Genomic DNA, 23,993 nt, shown 5'->3' on the forward strand with positions numbered 1-23,993 from the left:
GATCCATGGTTCTTCCACTTGGCTTCAAATACACGGGCGTTTGTGAAAAAAAATCAAATTCACCCTTAGCTCAGGGTGATGCACCGTAGGGGAAATCTGGAAAGGCATCTGCTGCAGGAGCAGCTGGGGAAATGCAGGGCCGGGAAGCGCCCCCATGGGCCTTCTCTGCCCCCGTCTTCCCTAGTTGGGACCAATGCACACAAGTCGGAGTCGCCTCTGCCACGCAGACCAGGGGTGAGGGAGCCCCTCTGGCGAGGGTGCTGTGGGGGAACAAGGGGACTGAGAGGTACCTGGTGGGAGCCCTGGCTGCCTGGGGCACTCCCCCTACACGGGGTCCCCCTCCTCCAGAAGACGGGCACCGCCCTGGTCAGAGGTCTGAGCGTGGTCACCGCAGCCTGGGCACACGTGGCACACGAGATAATGCACGAGGCTGACGCCGCTGCCTCGCGGATGCCCTCTGGTCACAGTGACCTCTCAGGGCCTGAGCCTCCTGCTGTCTGTCCTCAGCCTCGGTGCCCCCAAGGGACCCTGCTGCCACCCTAGGAGGTGACACGGGCCCCATGCTCCAGTCCCTGGGTGTGCAATGTGCAGGGCCCACCTCCGTGGCCGTCCAGCCAATGAGGGTGCAGCGGGTGGGCTCCTGTGGCCGCTAAGAGGAGGTGGGCGGGGACATCCTGGCTCCTCCCATCATTGGTGAGGGCGCCAATTTGGTGGCCATAGGGAAATGGGCTGGGGTCTATGCCCTGTGTGTGCTTCAGGGGGATGAGGGGCTCCTCTGTGGGGTCCTTGGGAGGATGGGAGACTGGCATGGCAGGTGTGGCTGTTTGATCAGCGATACAGCCCTGGAAGGAGCTGGGGGATCCGCACCCTCCTCACTATGATTCTCTTTTTTCTGCTTCATGGATCACATCCTCTGTGAATGGGAAGTAGGGAGACCAGGAAAGGCCTGGTCTAAACCCCCTAGACATATATACCATGACCAAGTGGCATTTATCCCAGGAACGCAAAGTTGATTTAACATCAGAAAACTAATTAATGTTATACCCCATATTAATAGAACAAAGGGGTAACACATGATCGTTGAAATAGGTTTAAAAAATGGATTTGATGAAATCCAACACCCATTCATGATTTTTTTAATTTTTTATTTATTTATTTAGGCTGCTCAGGGTCTTATTTGCGGCCTGCAAGATCTTCGTTGTGGCATGCAGACTTCTTTGTTGCAGCAGTCTTGCAGGATCTAGTTCCCTAACCAGGGCTCGAACCCAGGCCCCCTGCATTGGGAGCGCAGAGTCTTACCCACTGGACCACCAGGGAAGTCCCCCCATTCATGATTTTAAAAACTCTTTTTAAAATAAAGTTTTAACGTTTTTTATTGATTGCTGGGAAGATGTTTTATTTATTTATTTATTTATTTATTTATTTGGTTGTGCCGGGTCTTAGTTACGCCTCGCTGGCTCCTTAGTTGTGGCAGGCAGTCTCCTTAGGTGTGGCATGCGAACTCTTAGTTGCGGCATGCATGTGGGATCCAGTTCCCCGGCCAGGGATCGAACGCAGGCCCCCTGCATTGAGAGCGTGGAGTCTTAACTGCTGTGCCACCAGGGAAGTCCCTGATTTTAAAAACCTTTAACAAATTTTGAATAATAGGAACTCATTCATCCTGGCAAATAGTGTCTACAAAAACCTCAGTGTGCATAATACTTAATGGCGAAAGAATGAGTATTTTCCCTAATATTGGGAAGAATGCAGGGTGTTCACTTTTACCATTTCTATTCAACATTGTACTGGAGGTTCTAGCCAGTGGAATAAGCCCCCTACCTCACTGAAATAAAGCCATCCTGATTGGAAAGGAAGAAATAAAACTGTATTTATTCACAGGTGATCCTATATGGAGAAAATCCCAAGAAATGCACACACACAATAAAGCTAGTAGACCCACAGACAAAGTTAGCAAGGCCATGGGACACAATATCAACATCAAAATATCAATTGTATTTGTATATACTAGCAACAAAGACTCCAAAAACGAAATTAAGAAAACAGTTTGATTCACAATAGCCTTAAAAAAAGAATAAAACACTTAGGGATAAATCTGATAAAATATGTACAAAACCTGCATACTAAAAGTTACTACAAATTACAAAACATTGCTGAGAAAATTTAAAGAAGCTCTTAATAAATAGAGATAGTTCATAGATTGGGAGACTCAATATTGTCAATATGTCAACCTTCCCTAGAGTTATCTGTAGATTGAACAAAAGATCTATCAAAATCTCAGCTGACTTTCCTGTAGAAATTGATAAGCAGATCTTAAAATGTATGTGGAATATACATTTATATTACCTTAAACAGCCAAAACATTTTGAAAAAGGAAAACAGTTGAAGGACTTACCATACCTATTGCAAAGCTTATAAAGCCACAGTAATTAAGACAGTGTGGTACTGGTGGAAAGATAAGTGTGTAGATCAGTGGAACAGATTGGAACATAAATCCTTAAATTTATGATCAGTTGGGTCTTTTATTGTGGCAAAATACATATAACAAATGTTGCCATTTTAACCATTTTAAAGTATAGAATTCAGTGGCATGAAGTACATTCACAATGTTGTGTAAACATCACCATTATCTAGTTCTAGAACATTTTCATCACCCCAAATGAGAACACCATGCCCATTAAGTGGTCAGTCTCCATTCCCTCCCTACCCCAGCCCTTGGCAAACACAAATATGCTTTCTGTCTCTATGTATATGCTTTTCATGAATATTTCAAAAAAATGGAATCATACGATATGTGATCTTTTATATCTGGCTTCTTTAACTTAGGATAATATTTTGGCAGTTCATTCACATTATTGTATTATCAGTACCTTTTTCCTTTTTATGGCTGAATAATATTCCATTTTATGGATATATGACATTTTATTTATCCATTCATATGTTAATGGACATTTGTGTTGCTTCCACCTTTTGGCCATTGTGAATAGTCCTACTATGGACATTCAAGTACAAGTTTGTTTGAACACCTGATTTCAATTTTGGGGGTCCACATCTAGGAGTGGAATTGCTGGATCACTTGGTAGTTTTATGTTTAACTTATTGAGAAACCACCAAACTGTTTTACATAGAAGCTGTGCCATTTACAGTCTCACTCAATAATGTATGATGGTTCCACGTGCTCTCTAACAGTTGTTATTTTTCTTTTTTTAATTTATGGCTATCCTAGTATGTGTGAAGTAGTATCTCATTGTAATTCTCATTTGCATTTCCCTAGGGCTAATGATGTGGAGCATCTGTTCATTTGCTTGGTGGCCATTTATACGTCTTCTTTGCAGAAATATTAAGTACTTAGGGATAAATTTGACAAAAGGTCTGCAAGACCTGTACACTGAAAACTACGGAAGAAATTAAATAATACATACATAAATAAATGGAGTGATATACCATGCTCACAGATTTGAAAACTCAGTGTTGCTGGATGTCAGCTCTACCAAACTGATCTATAGATTCAATGCATTCCCAGTAAAATCACAGTAGGACTTTTAAAAGAAATTGACAAAGTGATTCCAACGTCTCTATAGAAATGCAAAAGGCTAAGGACAGCCAAAAATTTTTGAAAAAGAACAAAGATGCAGGATTTACACTACATTTCAGGACTTAGTATAGAACAACAATAATCTAGGCAGTGTGGTATTGGCATTAAGATAGATTTAGAGATCAATGGAACAGAACAGAGAGTTCAGAATATACTCACAACCATATGGACAATTGACTTTTGACTGAGGTGCCAAGGCAATACAATGGAGAAAAGATAACATTTTCAACAAAGCACTGGAAACATTGGAAAAGCACATCTTTAAAACCAAATTTGACTTAAAAATTTTTTTAAATTTATTTATGTATTTATGTATTTATTTTGCTGTGCTGGGTCTTAGTTGCAGCACGTGGGATCTTCACTGTCGCGTGCAAAACTTGACTCTTAACTCACATCATATACAAAAATTAACTCGATATCATGACATACATATGAGATAAAACCATAATACATACCACCTGCGAATTACTGCAGTTCAGTATTGCACTGCTGGGTGCCCTTTCCCTGATGGCAATTTTAATAAAAAGTTAGATTCTATCACCCTGGGGATCACAGCGGAATGGCTAAAGCAGAGGCTCTACAACCTCACATTGACACCCACTCGCTCCACTCCCTTCCTGTTCCCCAAAACCTCTCTTCTCTTTCTTCTCTTCCCCTTGTCAAAACTGGCTGTGCACAGGTGCTGTCCCTGTGTCTGAAGGCCTTGCCAACACGACACCCTCCAGTGGTTTCTGATGTAGTTCACGGAATCCACCAGGAGATGGCGCTGCTCCACTAGCGCCGGCCAGCCTCGGGCTGGAGCGTGGAGCTTCCACCCAGCTCTGGCAGAATTCGCTTTCTGTAGGTGAACAAACCATGAGGACGAGATATATAGGTTTTCGAGTTATACGAGGTGCAAGATGTTGGGCAAATAAGAACCTATGAACTGATTACGTGCTTCCGATTTCCATGCACGCTACAACAAGACTTGCAGATGCATCCGGCGGGCAGGGCATCCCAGTAAGTCACCAGGGGCTTTTCAGAACACCATCAGTACTGGAGATGGATCGTCCCATCTTTAAACCAGGCGCACGGCGGTTGGATCAGGCTTGGGAGGGGGAAACCAGTTGGGCTCGAACCCGGCGTCTTCAGGTTACGAGTGGAGTCACTTTGGCCAGGTCCTTCAGGCTCTCTGCGCTTCGCTTCCTTCATCTGCGAGATGATTAGTAATTCCCAGGTTCTCTGAGGAATCGGTGAACTAACGCACATCCGTCAGTGAACACCGAGCACGGTGGCTGACACGTGGGAGCGGTTCGTACACGAGGACTCGCCTTTATTAGTGATCAGCCTGATTCGGAGCTGGTCGGACGAGCTGCTCAGTCTCAGGACGTCAAAAGGCAGCACTGCGTCAGGGTCAAGGGCGCAAGCTGTCGTTGGACACAGCAGCTCTACCACTTAATCAGGGCGGCGGGATGGCCCTGCCCTCTCTGAGCCGCAGCGCCATGACCGGTGCAATTAGCGTGGGCAGCACCCAGCTGGCGGGTTGTCGCGGGGTCCTAGGCGGCCGCGAGCATGGGAAGGGCCTGGCTCGTGGGAAGGGCTGGGTGGGTGGCGGCTGCCGTGGGAACCCGGCCGCAGGGGTGGCTTCGCCGCGCACCACCCGGAATCAAAGGTGTCCTTCCGGCCGGTCCGCGCCTCGTTCCCCCAGTTCTCCTCTGCTCGCCCTCAGCTACACAGAGGGGGTAGCCGAGCTCCAAAGGGAGAAGAAGAAAACAGGAAACACAGGCGATTCTATCCAACAACATTTCCCCGGATTTGGAAAAGACAAAGCCACCCCGTGACTTTGATGGCGGTACTACCGCTGAAACCCGCGGTGAGCCTCCCTGAAGCTCACAGCCTGCCTCTGCTGCCTCCCAGCTTTGCTGGAAACGTCCAGAGGCCTAGTTCGCCGGAACCTTTAACCTCGCGCCGCCTCTTAGGGCTGTATCTCCTCGCCAGTGCCTCTGGGAGGACAACTGAAGGACAAGAGCCCGGTCACATTGCTGTCCGCACTCCGTCCTTCCTGTGACTTCACCTTGTCAGGGAGAAGCCGGCCTTGTAATGCTTTGTGCAGTTCCCTGTCCCTGCTTCCCGAGGTCGCTCCAAACCGGGCCCACTTATTCCCCACTTGTCCATTCAGTCCAGCCAGTGAGGCTCTGGAAGCTTGTTGGTAGTGCGAAGAATTTTGAACCCCCCGCATTTCAGAAACCAAAGATAGTCTTCAGGTTCGCTTGTAGTTGCTTTAAACAGAAGGCAACAAACAAACAAATCAACCAAACAGATTTAACAAAAAGTCTGGTTTGGTTTCATCGTCATAGCTAACAGTAGTGTGACCATCTAGAGGGGTGGGATAGGGAGGGTGGGAGGGAGACGCAAGAGGGAGGGGATATGGGGATATATGTATACGTATAGCTGACTCACTTTGTTATACAGCAGAAACTAACACACCATTGTAAAGCAGTTATACTCCAATAAAGATGTCAAAAAATAATAATAATATTTATTGGACCCTGAAGAGGAACAAGGTTCTGGCCTAGGCAGCTCATAGTACTGGATTCTACAACATTCTTTATAGACAATATAGATGAAATAGAGCAGCTTGTGTCAGATAAACATAAGGCATTCAAGGAACAACCAAGTTTTTTTTTTTAATCTTGAAAGCTTTTTCCCCCCAATCTTTTAAATCTGGCTTCAAGCAGAGCAGTAGAATAAATGTATTAAAATTATGCCAGAAAGATGGTAGTTGGAGGGGAGGAAGTTGGTTAGACAAGGAGAGGCATTTTATAGCCACATCCTCAATCATTTTCCAGGTCCAAGCTGTCCTCATGTCTTGCCTGGATGATGGCAACAGCCTCCTCCTACCTGGAAGCCTTTTGCCCCTCTAAACAGCAGCAAGGTTGAGTTTTTTAAAACATGAATCACGTTTCTTCCCTGCCTAAAGCCCTAGGATTCCACACTTACACTACGCAGCAAACACCATCCTGTGTTCTCTCGTGCACCCCCAATGCTCCTGCCGCATGTGTCTTGGGAGGAGCTGTCCCTTTTGAACCCCGATCATCTCATGGGACCTCCTTCTTGTCATTCAGACCTCAGCTTAACATGACATCTCAAAGAGGCCCTTCCTGACTACCCTCTGCTTCGTTTGCTCAGTTCTTTGTCGCACAGGACTAATTTGAGATGAGTTATTGATCATCTGGCTCCCACTAGAGAGCGTGAATCCCAGGAGGGCAGCGTCCTTGTCTGTCATGCCCCCCAGCTGTCCCCAACACTTAAACGGTGCCTGAGAAACAGTGGTTTAATGAAGATCAAGATAATCCCACCACCTTTTCCCTTTTCCCTAAACATACAGTGACTTTCCACCTGGTTTTGTAACACTTCACGGTGACTTTACACTTGTAAGTGGAAAAGGGAGCTGGATGTGAACTCTAGTACTTGAGAAACCTTAGATAAGTGCTTTGACTTTTTGAAACTTCAACTTGACTTACACTCTACTTACCCTGTGGGCTGTGAGGATTAGATAATAAATGTGAAAGCTCTTATGAACTGCAAAGCACTGTACTAGGCCACCATAGTCGAAGTGCTCCCTCATTTTTTTTTATTGAAGTAGAGTTGATTTCCAATATTGTGTGAGTTTCAAGCGTACAACATAGTGATTCAGAGGGTTTTTTTTGCAGATTCTTTTCCATTATAGGTTATTACCAGGTATTGAATATAGTTCCCTGTGTTATACAGTAAATCCTTGTGGCTTATCTATTTTATGTATAGTAGTTTGTTAATCCCAAACTCCTAATTCACTCCACCACCCCCCGCTCCTTTCCCCTTTGGTAGCCATAAGTTTGTTTTCTATGTCTGTGGGGAAAGGAAGCCAAGAAAAAAAAAACTCTTTTAAGTGATAGCAAGTCAACAGAGATCTGCCTACTGCACCCAGCTATAAAGCACAAATATTAAACAATATGTAAATGCATTGATTTTAAGGAGACAAAATTCCAATATGCTTTTAGGAGAGGGAATAGGTGTTGAACAGTGTTGAAAAACTTCTTTCAATGGATACTTTCCTTTTTAAAATTGTTCTCTCCTGTTTGTCAAATTGCTGGGTCTTGAGAATTTAAAATGAGCTTGTAGCAGCCTTGTTTCCGTGTTTTTCAGTCCTTCCCCTTCCCTAGAGTCTACACTACATGAACTGCCTTCAAACAGACAATAGTATTGCTTATCATCTTTGTCTTCTGTAGTTTTTTTAAACCTCAGAATTTTCTGAAATTCTATTCACATAATCAATTACCCCAATTATTTTAAATTTCGATAGTGACTACAGAATTACATTATAATGTAATGGAAATGTCTTGATTCTTTTAGGCATTTGTGGGTTTTCATAGAGACAACCTAACGGTTTCAGCACTGTAAGCTCTGGGGTGAGGTGCCCTAGGTTGGAATTCCAACTCTCATGTTGGGAGGACTCAGTGAAAATCGTATATGTGCAATGCCTCAGACACAGTAAATGCTCAGTCATAACTATTCTATGGAATTTTGCATCATCTTAGAACCTTAGATCAATAAAATGTTTAATGTTCTCCCAGGTACATTCTACATGTGTCATTCAGTAGTTTAAACATCTTAACTTATCAGAAGCATAAAAAAAACAAACACATAACTAGCTTTTACTGCATAATAATGTTAAAGTGTACTTAAGAGTTTTGAAGGACACTGTCCCGCATATGAGAAAAATCAAGTTTACCATGAAACCTGAATTATATGACATTGCAAACTGAAAAAAGAACTATCCCCAAACCACCACTCACTCATTGGTTTAACTTGCCATTATATTCCATTTCAGTCAGAATAATCCTTATTTCAAAATATCTTTTTAATTATACAAAACTAAAAATCTAGCAAAACCAGAGATATGGATATATTTTCCTGGAGGTTCACATGTCAATTTTTATTCACAATCTCTTTTTCAATACAATTTACAACTCATCCCGATTTCCAGTCTGATTATACAAATACTAAGTGGCAGAAAGGTCTGGAATAAATATATCAAAAAAAAGTGGGGTGGGAGGGAGCTGTTAAACTAAGTTGCATTCAACAGGTTCTATGAAGGTGGGTTAAGTGTCTGGGAAATAAAAAAGATTAAGACACATAAAATAAGCTACAAGGATATATGTAACGATACAGGGAATATAACAAATATTTTATTACAGTAAATGGAGTATAACCTTTAAAACTTGTAAATCACTATATTGTACACCTGTAACATATAATATTGTATATCAACTATACTTCAGTTTTAAAAAAGAGTAAGACAAACTACTATATATAAAATAGATAAACAACAAGATCCTACTGTATAGCACAGGGAACTATATCTTGTAATAAAGTGTAATGGAAAAGGATATGAAAAAGAATAAATATATGTATATTTATACATGTATACATATATGTATAACTGAATCACTTTTCTGTACACCAGAAACTAACACAACATTGTAAATTAACTATACTCTAATAAAAACATTTTTTAAAAAAGTAAGATATAGTAAGTAGAAGGTTTTTTTTGTTTTTTAAAGATTTTTTTGATGTGGACCATTTTTAAAGTCCTTTATGGAATTTGTTACAACATTGCTTCTGTTTTATGTTTTTTTGGTTTTGTGGTCCCAAGGCATGTAGGATCTTAGCTCCCTAACCAGGGATCAAACATGTACCCCCTGCATTGGAAGGCGAAGTCTGAACCCCTGGACCACAAGGGAAGTCCCTGGAAGTATTTTGGGTTTTTGTTTTTTAATTTTTTAAAACCATTTATTTATTTAGGCTGCTCCGGGTCTTCATTGTGGCATGCAGGATCTTAGTTGTGGCATGCGGGCTTCTTAGTTGCGACATGCAGGATCTAGCTCCCCGACCAGGGATCGAACCCGGGCCCCCTGCTTTGGGAGCACGGAGTCTTAACCACTGGACCACCAGGGAATTCCCAGTTGCTGGAAGTTTTTAGCTAAAGTTCTTTCAATATCTTCTTTGCCTTTTGCTCCAGGTTTAAGAATGCACGTTAACTCAGTTAAATGAAAGTTTCCCTTTTTGTCAATTGTCTCTGAACAGCTCATCCACTTCCTCATCTACCAACTGATCTCCCACTGTCATCAGATCTCTCTTGGTTAATCCTCCTGAATGGTGCCTACTGCTTCTTTATCAAAGCAAGCAAGAGCATTTCTGATGACATCTTCTGGATCTGCACCATTTAACTTCTCACCAAACACCGGGAAGAGCAAGGTGAAATTTATGGGCCCTGGGACCTCATTCATCATGGCATTGAGGTATGCATCAGCTGGATTCTTCCCTGGAGAAACAAGCACATCACGCAAATTTTCCTTGATGAAACCATCTCTGTTCTGATCAATTACATTGGAGGCCTCTTTGAACTCTTGAATCTGCCGTTGGTCAAATATGGCAAGCACACTGGAGGCGGTGAATTGAGGACATTTCTTGGTGGTCTTAGTCTTTACCAGTTTGCTCTATGTGGTGGCTGTTTAATTCTGGGAATCGGTCCTTCAGAAGTTGCAGTTAATCTTGTCCAAACTCAGTCCCATTAAAGCATGAATGAATATCCCAGTCAGCCGCTGTAGAGGTCTCTTCAACAGAGCCCAAGGCCAGACACAAGAGCTGCCCTGTGCCCTGGTTTTTTAAGTTCCTATCAGTTGGATATGAAACGAGATTGACAAATTGCAGTACTTGTTGAATCTTAGTAATGGGTACTTGCGAGTTTGTTAGACTTTTCTTTTGAATTTGTTGTATGTTTGAAATCTTCCATAATAAAAATAGGTTAAATTATCCTATCCCCCCAAAGGGCTGCAATTCAATGGTTGTCAAGCTCTTAACAAAATGATTCCTTTTATTTTTCAAATAAAATCTTAGGTGGAACCTTAATATGTAAAACAAATCAAAGGTGAGGTGCTCTGGCTGAAGCTGGGGTGTGGGGTGACTAGAGTCCTGCCTCTGGCCTTCCATCTACACCAGCAGTGAGAGCCCTTGAGCCACTTCTGTAGTCTATGCTTACTTGCTACTCAAAGTGTGGGTCAGGGACCAGCAGCATCAGCATCACCTGGAGGCTTATGACTCTGAGGCCTCCACCCCAGACCAACTGAATCAGGACTTGCACTTTAATAATGTGCCCAGTGATTCCAGTGCACATTAGAGTTTAAGAAGCACAACTCTGTGGTAGCTTGAGGCTGGAGAGGCTAAGTGAACTGTATTTTACAAATGAACTAAGGAAGGCTCACAACAATGTGCACAAAGCCACACAGCTAGTGGGTAGGAGAGCCAAGGTCAGCAGCCAGGTTGCCTGACTTTCAGCTCAGCCATTTCTGCACTATTCTTGTCAATTGCACCCTATGTCAGATGCCCCTCTGGTCCCAGGGGACAAGTTCACGCTTTGTTTCTGGGACCAAGCCCCTGTCTCCTGTCCTTGCATCTAAATCCATGACTTGCTTCTTACCTAACATCAAGGTGCTCCAGAACTGGGGTCAAGGGGCTTCCCTGGTGGCACAGTGGATAAGAATCTGCCTGCCAATTCAGGGGACACGGGTTTGACACCTGGTCCAGGAAGATCCCACATGCCGCAGAGCAACTAAGCCCGCGAGCCACAACTACTGAGCTGACAAGCCACAACTACTGAAGCCTGCATGCCTAGAGCCTGTGCTCCGCAACAGAAGAAGCCACTTCAATGAGAAGCCCACGCACCGCAATGAAGAGTAGCCCCCGCTCGCCGCAACTAGAGAAAGCCCGCACGCAGCAACGAAGACCCAACACAGCCAAAAATAAATAAATAAATAGATAGATAGATAAAAGAACTGGGGTCAAACCTGGTCCCCACTATTCCTCTCTCCTGACACATTCCTCACCCTGGTTCTTGCTAGAAACTGTCTTTGGAGTCTGACAGCCTGATAGGAAAAGGTCTAGGAGGGTAGGCATTTGGCACTGGGATGTCCCTAAGCTGGTGGGAATTCAAGGCTCGGATTCCAGTTTCTGGCAAGGACTGGCATGAGCGATATGGGGACCGCTGCCCACTTCTTTGGACATGTGATCACCAATTGCTTCTGCTTCTGCTGTCAGGCAGGGCAGCTGCCACATACAATAAACATTTCAGCCTTGTTCCTTCTGAAGACCATTTAAAAATATAACGGATGCACCAAAATACTCTTTTTAAAAATTATACCTAATAAAATAATTTTATTTTTAATTTTTTAAATTTAAGTATTGTTGATTTACAGTATTAGTTTCAGATATACAACATAGTGATTCAATATTTTTATAGATTATACTCCATTTAGCATTATTATAAAATATTGGCTATATTCCTTGTGCTGTATAATATATCCTTGTTGCTTATTTATTTTATACATAGTAGTTTGTACCTCTTAATCCCCTGTCCCTATCTTGTCTCTTCCCCGCCCCTCCGCACTGGTAACCACTAGTTTGTTCTCTATATCTGGATACACCAGAACATTCTTAAATAGAAAGCCTTAGTTTCTTTTTTTTTTTTTTCACGGCTTGCGCGATCTTAGTTCCCTGACCAGGGATTGAACCCGGGGCCACGGTAGTGAAAACACGGAGTCCTAACCACTGGACCGCCAGGGAAGTCCCAAGCCTTAGTTTCTTGATTCCTGATCCCAAAACCACTCTCACTGAGGCTGGGAATGCTTGATGTAGCCCTTGTCCTCGGCCACCCTGGCCTGGGTAAAACAAGGAGTAGGGTTTCATGGTGCTTGTGGTGTGTCCTGGCCCAGGACTGCAGGAATGGATTCCTCGGCAGAGCCTGGGCACCTTGTGGCCAGCAGTAAGTAGGCTGGCACTATTTATTTCATTGGACTCTGCATACACATCTGAAATGCAACAATCTACCAGCAGATGGCGATGAGGAGGGAAGAAAACAAATCCCAGGACTTCTTCCTTCCTCCTGGGCTTTATTCAATGAAAACTAAACATCTGAGTAATGATGGCTTTGCCCACCGAGTAGAAGGAAAGGCTGGGAGGGCAGGGGAGCCTTCTGCCTAGTACTAAGGTATATTTTTCTCAGCATGAATAGGATGTGGGTATGGATCAGGGGAGAAGCACCCTACATTTTGAAATGACTTAGAGCTTTTCTGGACATGACTTGCTGAAGATGAAAGATTTACTGATATGTTAAAGAACTGCTGTGAACATTTCCAAAGCTCAAGTCCATGCACGTGTCCAGTTGTGGGAGTAAGAAAAAAGGCTGGAAAACTGGAATGTTCATGGGTGCGTTTTCTATACCTTTCCTGGCCAGCCTGATGCTGTCTCATGTACAGTACCCATGAATGTAAAATGCATGACTTGGACTTTCCTGGTGGCGCAGCAGTTAAGAATCCACCTGCCAATGCATGGTACACGGGTTCGAACCCTGGTCTGGGAAGATCCCACATCCTGTGGAGCAAATAATTCCGTGCGCCACAACTACTGAGCCTGTGCTCTAGAGCCCATGAGCCACAACTACTGAGCCCACAAGCCACAACTACTGAAGCCTGCGTGCCTAGAGCCTGTGCCCCACAACAAGAGAAGCCACTGCAATGAGAAGCCCGTGCACAGCAACGAACACCCAATGTAGCCAAAAACAATAAATAAAATAAATAAATTAAAAAATATATATTGAAAATAAATTCTTTCCTCACCACCTGGCCACTTTCCAACAACTACCAGGAATGAAAGACTTCTGGTTTCTGTGGATCCTAGAAAACATTTGTGAAAACTAACTCCATTAGTGCAAGCCCCTTAATTGTCCTAGAGGAAGGGTGTCCACTCTGAACTGCGGCCTTGGCAGGGAAAGGGGCAGGCCAAGGAGAAGTAGGGCAAGAGTCAGGAGTCTGGGAACAGGTTAGCTGGGTCTTCTGCTCTGGGTTAAAACCAGACTGCTATTTTCATCTGAGGCTCAGGGTCCTCTTCCAAGATCCCTGGTTGTTGATAGAATTCCTTTCCTTGTGGTTTTATGATTTTCTTGCTGGCTGTCAGCTGGGGATCGCTCTCAGGTTCTAGAAGCTGCCCACAGTTCCTTGCCAAGTGGCCTCCATACTTTTTTAAAAAGAGAGAAATTAAAAAGGCTTGGATAGAGATGGGAAGTCTGGAATGGCAGGGTGAGGATGTCCATAAACCTGCTCCTCCATAAAAGCAAAGAAACGCTGGCAGAAATTGTCAGTGTCCACTTGTTCAGAACTCTGGAAATTAACCAAAGCCTTGCAACACTCTGAGATGCTTCTATTCAAGCAAAACTGCTGAATCTCATAAGAACAGTGAGAACAGCAGGCTTTATGGCTTTTTAACTTGGACTATTCCCATCCCCTTCTCCCCAGCTTCACGGGACCCTTAAAATCCAGCAGCCTCAACCATCAACCTGAAAAATGAACCAAAAACAACCCACATGGAAACAGCCCAATGTCCTGGGGAGTGAGATTTGAGAGACTTTTGCTTTTTTACTTTATAGCACTTCTATACAATTGAATTGTTACGAGTGCTACTTTAAAAATAAACAACAATGATAAATATAAAACAGAGGAAGAGAGGGTTCCTAAAAATGCTGTAGTGATTAAGGAATGGTAGATGGAAATTGTACAGAACTCTTCATGGCTCTTTCTAAATTAAAACCTATATAAAACATTGACGTTCTTTTTATTTGATGTGCCATCTTTAACATTTCATTTTAGTGAAAGCCAAAAAAATGTATCTAAGAGCTTTTATAAACACAGATTTGACTTTCGGTTCCTGATTCTACCTTCCCTGTAAGGTTCTAAGTTTATCAACTGTAAATTCTCTTACCATGATGGTTTTCAGGGACATAACCATAGCAAGTGGGGAGAGACTATGGTAAAGGACTTTATCTGGCAAACTTACTTTACTACTCTGCAAAAATAGCTATGTGTTAACTCGGTTATAATTTAAAAGCTAACCAAAAGCAATTATAAGCAGCTTTTTTTTTTCCAGGTTTTTTTTTAATTTTTTGCTTTATAACAAATTTAATCAGTTATACGTATACATATGTTTCCATATCCCCTCCCTTTTGCGTCTCCCTCCCACCCTCCCTATCCCACCCCTCCAGGCGGTCACAAAGCACCGAGCTAATCTCCCTGTGCTATGCGGCTGCTTCCCACTAGCTATCTACCTTACGTTTGGTAGTGTATATATGTCCATGCCACTCTTTCACTTTGTCACAGCTTACCCTTCCCCCTCCCCATATCCTCAAGTCCATTCTCTAGTAGGTCTGTGTCTTTATTCCTGTCTTACCCCTATGTTCTTCATGACATTTTTTTCTTAAATTCCATATATATGTGTTAGCATACAGTATTTGTCTTATAAGCAGCTTTTTGTTCCCAATGTTAAAGCCCCTCCTGGAGACTGAAACTATTTTTGATAGTCAGTGCAGGATAATGTATCCCACGCCCAAGAGGTACATTAATTAGCAGGAAGACTTCGGGTAGCCACCTACTGTGATAACATTCCCTACAGTTCTCTAGGAGGCCATCCATGTGAATGAGCCTAGGAAAAAAACCTGCCACGAAAAATATCCCCCACCTTCCACTCCAGACACAACAATTATCCATGTTTTGTTTGAGACAAGGAAGTAACCTGCAGGGTTCAAATTCTCCCCACGCTTATTAGAAAGTATTTCTGCTGAAGACTAGGATGTAACCACTGTGATCGAATCTCTTACCGTTACCTGTTGATCTTGGATGGGATTCAGATGGTCTTTGATGGCCCTGAAATTGTAGGTATAATTTTGTGCTAATGTGAATTTGAGAGAGTGTCTGTTGCTTTCATCAGTTTCCTAAGGTGGCCTGTGGCCAAAAGAAATATAAGATCCACTGATCTAAGGGTTTCCTGGATTGAGACTAGAAGTAACAGACTGATGAAAGGCATTCCTTCCCCCCCACTTCCCCCCTTATTCTTCAAAGACAGCTCTGAGTCTGGGGTTATCCCTGTACCTGCAGTTTCCTTGACACTGTATCCGGGCAGAGGATGGAAGCCCTGAAGGGAGGGCTGGAGGCGGGAAAACATGACAATGACAGAATGGTATTTGCAAGCTCCTGAACTGAAAGGGTCTTCAGGGAGAAAAATCTGTCCCAGCTTTGAGAGTAGCCCCAGTCTTAGCCAAGCTGTGGAGCCTAGAGGAGAGGGAAGCTGGATGTTTCCGGATGTGAGGACCAGGCAATGAGTAATGACTGCCATGTTAAGAACCACCATAGTCTCAGTTTCTAGTGGCATCACAAGTCCAGAAATCTCGGTCCTTGGCTAACTGTGTACACTTGGGCAAGACCCTTAAACTTTGGAGATCGTATTTTCTTCTCTGCAGACTGTGAATTTTGGACTAATGACAAGCATGTATCATTTTGAGTTTCGGGTTTAAAATTTTGTTTATGTTTCCAAAACTTGGAAAAGCCTGACTTAGAAGCTAATTTGAACCAAATAAGATGTGACTAAGGTGATCACCTATATAGAGTACCTACCTGGGACCCTGAGATGCCTCACACCACACTAGAGTAGATTTTGATGTCTCAATTGCTATCTTAGAGTGTTCGGATTTGAATGAGATGCCAGGAGGAAAAGGCAGGAAGTGGAATGGTGCTCTGAGCTGCAGCCAGAAAATCGCTGTCCAAAGAGGAGAACTACGTGCATTAATCCCTCTGGTTGCAGCAGAATTGATCAGAGGGAAACTAGGAGAAGATTCTCTTTGGGTGTGCAGCTTTATCACATGGGTCACAAATAAACTTGGAGGGATGATTCTTTGTCAGTCTATGTAGAGGATAACCATAGAGGCTTGCCTGTTCCCTCAAAGCTGAAGGCTATATTTGTGGAGCATTAAACTTCAGAAGTAGTTGATGAAATATATAGGAACATTTTCCTATATTACTGGTAGGAATGTCAATTGCTCTAACTCTTTTCGGAAGCAGTTTTCAAACATTTAATATGAGCCACGAAACTATTTGTACCTTCTGAAATTCCAATTTCGGACACTCTCCTAAGGAAATGATCCAAATGATTGGAAATTTGTCGTGCACAGATTGTCAGCAAGGCGCCATTGATCCTACTAGAATATGGGAAAATGATGCATAAAGTATGTAAAACAACAGGTGTTCACTGTCGTCTAACCTCTCCCCCCTCTCCCAGCCCCCAGCAGCTGCCCAGCACCCACATGCACACTCTTCTTTCCATTCATTTACTGGCAAAAATGCACCTTATCATAATGTCACTATGTCACATGCATTATGCCAAAGGCACGCACCCCCCTCTCAAAGGAGACAACCCAAAGTCTCATCCTTGTTTTACATCAAGCTTCAAGTGCAGTACCTCTCGGTGATGATCCTCCTTCTTGTTCCTTTCTGGATGTGGCACCTCATAATTCAAAGACCTATAGTTAAAAGGTAACATTAACCGTCCCTAACAGTCACAATACAAGATGAGAATAAGATAAATGAATACCTGCAATACAATATCCATTTAGAAAGGGGGAGGGGAGAAATCACCCTCGGTGGTCCCCAAATTCTCACATATCTCACGTTCTGCTGGACAAGAGAAGCAGGGCCTCTCCCCTCCGGCAAAGGCATGAGTTCCTTAGGCGACCTTTCTGCTGCTCCTGGTTCCTTCTCTCTGGGAAGATCAACCTTGTCCATTTTTGTTGTGGCCACATCTGAGGAAGGCATGGGGAAGCAGTCCCCTTCTGGGATGTAGCACCCACTTCCAGGTGGTAAGCTATGTGCATGGTGGGGTAAGCACTCACACATCCTTGATGGTGAAGCTAGAGGTTTCTCCAGCAAGATGACCCCTTTATCAACTGAGGAGGTTAGGCATCTCTTTGCTTCTGGTCAGTTCTATAGACTGATGACAAAAGCAGACAGTTACCAAACACTAGATTCCAGACTGGGTGGTTTTGTCTCTTAGCATCAATCTGTGTTGTCTAAGCCCATTCCCTTGTCTCTGAGTTTAATGACCTCCTTGGTTTCTGCTTTAGGACAGTTCACAACAATACCCTGGGATGGAGAGACCCCGTGAGGATAATTGGTATCTTTCCCAGGCCTAAGGTGTTTGGGAAAGACTGAGAGGATCAGGCTCTGGCTCCCCCAAGGTCTCTGCCTTCACTGGTCCTACTTCACCTTGGGGCAGATAATTGGGCTTTGTCCACCTTGTACAATAGTCATCACTCAGCCATCTTGGAGTGTAGGCTACCGGGCTTCTATTGGGAGAGCTGTGTTTTCTTCCCTCTCTGCTTTCAGATGGATCAGTTTCACCACCCAAAATTTGTCTCTTGCTCGTAGAACCTTTCTGAATGCCACAAGGAGCAACTAAATCAACACCAGTATCTCGATCCTCTACAAAATCCCATAAGGCCCTAGCCTTACTAGGCACACAGTTTACGAAAAATGACCACTTTGAGGCCATATAACTGGTTTGCCCATTTCCCAACTCAAGATAGAGGGCTTTTCACTGCCATTCACCCAACCTTGCCTTAGACAATTCCACATTATTTGGCTTATTTCTTTTCCAGGCCCTACTTCCAGGGCCCAATTTCTGCATAGGAACCCTTTAGTTGCCTGTGACAGCAAAACCTAATTGCTGTGTTCCTGTGACAAATTCAGCTGAATGGGTGTCAAGTAATGCTGGTTTGTGAGATGGGGATGGAGGAGTGAAATTTTTTCATACTTCATTTTTAGTCTTTCTGATGCCTATCAGAGCTTCTTATGCCCCAATACTTGGGTAACTTGAAAGTGTCATGCCCTTCAGGCAATGGTCACCAGGAGCACACCTGCAGTCAGATGAGTTGGGTTTATTACTCACTTTGCAGTGAGGAAGAATGAACACCATGGAGAAACAATGAGGTCTTTCAGTAAAAGAAGTGTGATGGAGTTCTTCAAAGTATGTAGGAATGAAGGGTAAAGGGGGCCAGAAAGTGATATTAGCAAGAAAGTAATTGAAGGGTTGGATCTTGAAGTTCAGGCTAAATAAGAAGTCATGTGTGAAGGATAATTTTGAGGGTGGGGGAGAGGAGGACAGCAATCAACAATATCCAATACTAGGGAGATGACCAGAAAGAAAAAGACCATTTTGTCAAGACTGTATCAACTGAATGATGGGGGTAGAAGCCAGATTGCAGTAGTTGAGGAGTACATAGCAGAGTAAGATGTGAAGGCAGAAAATATAGACAATTCTTTGGAGAAGCATGACCGTGAAGGAAGAAGAAAGGGCAATAGCTAAAGATGGACAGAGTCGAGGGTGCTGATTATGTTGGTGTTATTTTAATGGGAAAGACTTGAATTTGTTTAAATGTTGATGAGAAACATTAAAGGGTAGAGAAGGGGTTGAAAATAGAGAGTACAAGGGAGGAATGGAGGAAAGGGGTCAGGAGAGGATTCATTCAATGTTTGAGGGGCTACCATTTTCCTCACACCATATAGGTCCTGAAAATGCAGGAGTAATAAAAACCCAAAGCCCAGGTGGAGAGACTGGGCTCAGAAAGAGTGACCCCTCTTCCTCTGTGACAAAAAAGAGAGGAGGCAAGGCTGGCTGCTGAAATGAGTGGGGTTTTAGTGGCTTGAAGGTAGAAAGCTGAGGGGCTTCCTGCTTTAAAACATCCATTTTCCCTGAAGAGTAAGAAGCATCTTTTACTGAGGGTTAAAAGTGGGACATGGAAAAATGTGATGGTTAATTTGATGTGTCAACTTGGGTGGGCCACACTACTGTAATATTTGGTCAAACACTAGTCTAGATGTTGCTGGGAAGGTATTTTTCAGATGAGATTAACTTTTAAGTTAGTACACTTTGAGTAAAGTGGGTTACCCTCCATAAAATTGGTGGACCTCATCAGTTGAAGACCTTAAGAGCAAAAGACTGCAATCCTCTGAGGAAGAAGGAATTCTGTCAACTCAAAGGAACTGAGACTGTGGACTCAAGCTGCAACATCAACTCTTCCCTGGGTCCCCAGCTTGCTGGCCTGCTCTGCAGAATTCAGACTTGCCAGCCCTCACAATCGTGTGAACTAATTCCTCAGAATCCTGATAGATAGGTAGATATATGTTTACATAGAGATATATCCTATTGGTTTTGTTATGTGGAGAAGCCTGACTAATACAGAGAGAGACTGAGACTGCTGGCTTGGGATACAGAGAAGACTGCTAGATGGCATCCAGGACTGAGTTCGGGGTGGTGACCAGGAATTTGTAGTGGCCGGCACCCATCCACATGGTGGCAGGGTTTCCTCTTGCAGCACTCAGCAGCCCTCCAGTAAGAAAGCAGAAGGAAGACAGGTGCAGTTGGATCGATCCAGGATTGGAGTTCTTCTGGGGAAGTGGAATGAAAATATAAGAGGATACAGAGTCATTGAATTATGTACCACAGGTCTGTTCTGGATCGGGAAGGAATTGAAGACAGAGGTTAATTGACTATGAGAACATGGAAGCGTCAGAGGACTGAAATCTGGTGAGATTAAAAACCAAACCAAAACAACAACAACAAACACATATGTTATGTGTTGAATTATGTCCACTCCAAAAAAGATATGCTAGGGGCTTCCCTGGTGGCGCAGTGGTTAAGAATCCGCCTGCCAATGCCGGGGACACGGGTTCAAGGCCTGGCCTGGGAAGATCCCGCATGCTGTGGAGCAATGAAGCCCTTGCGCCACAACTACTGAGCCTGCACTCTAGAGCTCGCGTGCCACAACTACTGAACCCACATGCCACAACTACTGAAGCCCACGCCTAGAGCCCGTGCTCCACAAAAAGAGAAGCCACTGCGATGAGAAGCCCACACACCACAACGAAGAGTAGCCCCCGCTCACCGCAAGCAGAGAAAGCCCACGCGCAACAACGAAGACCCAACGCAGCCAAAAATTTAAAAATTAATTATTGTTTTTTTAAAAAAGATGCTGAAGTCCTAATCTCCAGTGCCTCAGAGTGTGACCTTATTTGGAACTAGGATCTTTATAGAAGTAATCCAGTTAAAATGAGGTCATTGGTATGGGCTCTAATCCAATATGACTTTATACGTCCTTATAAAATGGGGAAGTTTGGACACAGAGACAGACACATATAGAAGAAAGACAAAATGTAGACACAGGAAGAACATCATGTGAAGAAAGAGGATTGGAGTGACACATCTACAATCCAAGGAATTGCCAAAGATTTCTGGCAAGCCACCAGAAGGTAGTAAGAGGCAAGGAAGGAATCCCTTAGAGGTTTCCGAAGGAGCATGACCCTGTGAACACTTGAATTTCAGACTTCTAGCTTCTGGAAGTGTGAGACAATACATTTCTGTTATTTTAAGCCACCCAGTTTGTGGTATTCATTATAGTAGCCCTAGCAAGCTAATACTAGCTATATGGAGAGTAAGGGAGTCAAAGAGCCTGAAGGATCAGAGTTGAGTAGGGAGTAGATGCTAATTGAGTTCAGACCCCTGAAGCAGTTAGGATGTTTTGAGGGCATGTACAGAATAATCTGTTGCCCCAGAGTTTCCAAAAAACCCAGATTTATAGAGGGTGATACCAGGTAACTAGGGGGCTTCACTGGAGCCACTGGACTCTTTCTTATCTCAGCCCAAATCTTGCTGGTGGTCCTAGGGCACCCCAGAGAAAGCCAGGGGTTCAGAATGTAGCCTCCCCAAGGTAACCATTTTGGGATCAAATGATCACTCTCTTGCTTTCACCAAACATTGCTACAAGGGCATTTTGTGTGAAACTGTAATGGCAAACAGACTTTCAGTTCACCAGAGGGTGACTTCCTTTGGCCGTCACTAGGCAACAAATCAAGATGGATCCATCTGTAGCCAATTACATGCTCTCCAAAAAGAGACACTTTCTTTAGGAAGCAAACCTACAAGCCCTGTACAATACCATACCCACAGCAGAAATCCTTTACTTTGCTAAAAGCACTTTCACCTTTGGGAGTTTCTTCAAAATGAAGACAAAAACTTCATGCCATACACTGGCTTATACGTTTAGTTAAGACACTCATTTTTGTATGAGGAGTGTCTGGTTTTGTTTTATAAAGCGAGGGTGGCAGGTGACCCATTTCATTGACCTACTTTCACTCTAAATCAAAAGTATCAACTAACACCCATCTCATGTCAGTTGCAGAGATCTGCCTTTCAAAATTGATGTACTAAAGAAAAATATTACTTCAGGTTTCCTCATAATCAACAACAAATGTCTACTAGACATCGACTCCAAAGATGAATAGCACACAGTTCCTGCCCTCAGTGATATGTGCTATGACCTAGTTGGGGAGACAGTATATGTAAACAGAAAGATAATAATCTAAAGTAGCATAGAGATGATCTCATTTAATCCTCAGAAGAATCTTGTGAGGGAGGTACAATTATTGTGGCCATTTCAAAGATGAGGAAATCAAGGCACAGAGAGGTTAAATAAATTGCCTAAGAAAACATAACTATCACGTAGCACCTCCAGTATTTGGGTCCAGGTAGTCTGGTTTCAGAGTCCACACTCTTAAAACCACATGACAGTAAAAATGAATGACTTTTAATGGCAGCCTCTTAGGTATTCTAAGTCTTGGACTAGGACAAGAAGATGGATTATTAAGAAAGAAAAGCCTTTTGAACAAAATTTCATATTCAGGTTCACAGGAGCTTTAAAATATGCATAGTTTTTTCAAAGTACACTAAGTTGTTATAAATAGAAAGTCAGCCAGCACTAATCAGTTATAAAAATCATAGGTGAGTGTGATGAAGGCTCTGGCTTCTTGCCTTAATCATTTCTATTACTGTCCTCTAACTCCACTGTGATGGTTGGCCATCTGGCCACTTGAGAAAATACTACCAATAAGGAACATGCAACCTTACATTTGCATTTAAAGAAAAATAGCTATTATGACTATGTACAATAGCCAAGACATGGAAGTAAGCCAAATGTTCATTGACAGATGAATGGATACAGAATATGTGGAATATATATATATATAATACTCACACACAGTGGAATATTACTCAGCCATAAAGAGAATGAAATAATGCCATTTGCAGCAACATGGATGGACCTAGAGATTATCATACTAAGTGAAGTAAGCCAGACAAAGACAGATATGTTATATCACTTATACGTGGAATCTAAAACAAAGATACAAATGGACCTATTTACAAAACGGAAATAGACTGACAGATATAGAAAACAAACTTATGGTCACCAAAGGGGAAAGAGGGAGGGATAAACTGGGAATTTCGGTTTAACAGATACACACTATTATATATATAATAGATAAACAAGGACCAGCTGTATAGCACAGGGAGCTATATTCAATATCTTGTAATAAACTATAATGGAAAAGAATCTGAAAAAGAATATATATATGTGTATATATATATATATATGAATCACTTTGCTGCACACCTGAAACTAATACAACATTATAAATTAACTATACTTCAAAAACAAAACAATGGCTCTTATGCATTGAGCACTATCATGTATCAGCCTGTTTGTATATATTATTTCAATCTTCATGAAAAACCTATGGAATTAGTATTATCATTACTCTATTTGATATCTGAGGAAAATGAGGCACAGAGAGGTTAAAGTACACACAGCTAGTGAGTGGTGGCTGGGACTTGAACCAGGTCTGACTATGGTCTGTTCTCTTAAACACTGTACCCTAATCAATTCCATACAATATTGAACGAGAAAATTATGTCTACGTGTCAATTGACTGTGCTGTTTTATATTCCTGTCAATGTTTATATGTCCATTCTGGATGCCTCTTTTTAGATTATTTTGAATATCATTGCTCTAGGACTTACGGTCATTAATTTTTGTGGAGAAACCAGAACTCCCCTATTTCTATAATGTATGGCAAACTTCTCTAATTTGGGCTAACTCATTCAATTCATCCACTCTTCCTATTTAGGGGTGCGCAGGTGCATGTGCACCAGTGTGTGTGTGTGTGTGTGCGTGCGTGTCTGTGTGAAGCAACAAGTTAGCTCAGCATATCTATCAAATGAAGGACCGTACCTATAACAGCCTTGCATTTCTAGATGCTATTGCTGTGAGAGATCTTCTACTACTACTGCTACACACACACACACACACACACGCACACACACACACACACACAATGTGCCTCAAGTTAGCAAAATTATCCCCATCTTAAGGTCAGTTGGGGAAGTGGCCTTGGGTGCCCCCCATGCTGGGACTCATGTACAGAGAAAAAAATAAGTGTCTGACATAGAGAAAGCAAACTTACCTGAGGCTCCCTAAGTGAGGCCATAAAGTGCTCAGAGACCAGCTTCTCTGGCAGCCTCTCTTCGACATCCACTGTCAATCATCCTGCTCTGTGACTCCTTTTCCCTTTAAAACAATCTTGGCGTGCATTTGAACTTGATTTTATCTGGATTT

General features: G+C 42.9%; 1 pseudogene across 1 annotated transcript; it reads right to left on the reverse strand.

The window, feature by feature from the left end:
* Positions 1-9,522: 9,522 nt before the first annotated feature.
* Positions 9,523-17,382, reverse strand: LOC309796294 (myosin regulatory light chain 12B-like; annotated as a pseudogene). The gene is made up of 3 exons: positions 17,158-17,382; positions 16,949-17,038; positions 9,523-10,110 (listed from the first exon to the last, which is right to left on the reverse strand). The product of its transcript is annotated as a myosin regulatory light chain 12B-like (transcript).
* Between the last annotated feature and the right edge of the window lie 6,611 nt (positions 17,383-23,993).

The sequence above is a fragment of the Mesoplodon mirus genome, assembly GCF_964341445.2.
Source record: "Mesoplodon mirus genome assembly, chromosome: X".
Classification (NCBI taxonomy): Eukaryota; Metazoa; Chordata; class Mammalia; order Artiodactyla; family Ziphiidae; genus Mesoplodon; species Mesoplodon mirus.